This window comes from Crocuta crocuta, unplaced genomic scaffold, assembly GCF_008692635.1.
Source record: "Crocuta crocuta isolate KB4526 unplaced genomic scaffold, BGI_CrCroc_1.0 scaffold121, whole genome shotgun sequence".
NCBI lineage: Eukaryota > Metazoa > Chordata > Mammalia > Carnivora > Hyaenidae > Crocuta > Crocuta crocuta.
Genome location: NW_027528608.1, coordinates 3028371 through 3029749, shown reverse-complemented (window position 1 = coordinate 3029749; position 1379 = coordinate 3028371).

Below are 1379 nucleotides of genomic sequence, written 5' to 3'. Positions count from 1 at the left end.
ACTCCTACAAACAACATCAAAGTAAACTGACCATCCATATGCCAGGACCCTTTCCCCAATACACCCCCTGCTCCTCTGCGACTTGAAGCCTTGTCCCTGGCTTCGCACGCCCTCCCCCTTGCCCGTCAAATCTTAACCAGCCTTCAAAGCTACTGTCCAGGCACAACACAAATATTTACTTAATACCTATTATTAAGAGTTAAGAATGCAGGTAAGCATCCCAGACAAGCCCTGCCCTTCCTCCACGAAACCTTTCTCTCTTGGTAGTGCCAGCTGCTGCTAATCTTTCTCCTTCCTGAGCCACTGCAGTTACCATGCAATTGGTCACATAATTATGCAGTTTTATATTGTTCCACAGTTCCATACCACGTGAGAGGTATTCAGTAGTAAATCTGTTGATAGCCTGATTCCCAAGAAGTGAAATCCTGTTTTGTCTTAGGCATCTGAATTTTAATACCAACATTCTTTAAAACAATTCACACTGGAAGCTTTACGAATGTGCCTGAGTGGTGATGGCAGCGGGGGTGTGCCAATCAGGGCAGCTGCTATCCCAGGGAGCGACAGTGGGAGTACAGGCAAGGTGCAGGAGCCTGGTTTGGAAGCAGCGAGTGGGAGGCGAGGGAGTGGTGGCAGTGAGTAAGCTGGCTCCGGTCCTCCGGAACATCTTGCTTCACTCCTCTGAATAATGAACAGCGTTCTACTAATTACTATTAAATATGACCAGTTACCGGACACGATTGTTTGGGCAGTTTATTAATAACTAAACAACTTGCTCTATAGAAGGAACAATCCAACCAACATTATACAATGNTGAGAAGCAAAACAGTAAAGTACAAGCAGTGAAAATGAATCTGGAGCAGCGAGGCAGGAGAAAGGAGCGTTAGGCAAAGCCGTACTGCATCAGATGGGCTAATCCCCCAGTTGTCTTCTCCTAGAATCAGGTCCTTCCTAAGGGCTCGGGAGGAGTTGTAAATATCCCACAGCAGATACACTCTAACAAGTCAGGACAGAAGGGCAACAAATATTTCCGTGCCAACTCTATCTCAGGCATTGTGCTAATCGCACCAACCGGGAAACAAAAGTTTCCCTATAATGAAAGGGAATGCCATGTTCAACGTTTGCAAAGGGAAATGAGAGCGATGCTTGGCCTCTACTCGGAAGGGCCACCACGCACGGAGCGACCCGGCACCGCAGGGCACACGACACGGCTTCCCGCCGCACCCCAGCCTCACGGCACCGAGTGTTCCCCGCGGACACCGAGGGGCCGGCTGCGGCCGCCCAACTTCAGACACTTGCTCCAGCTCTGCAGAGCCGCGCGGCCGCACAGGCCAGCACCAACCAGGCCCTCCCTCCGCCCGCGCGGCCAGAGCGGGAAGTGG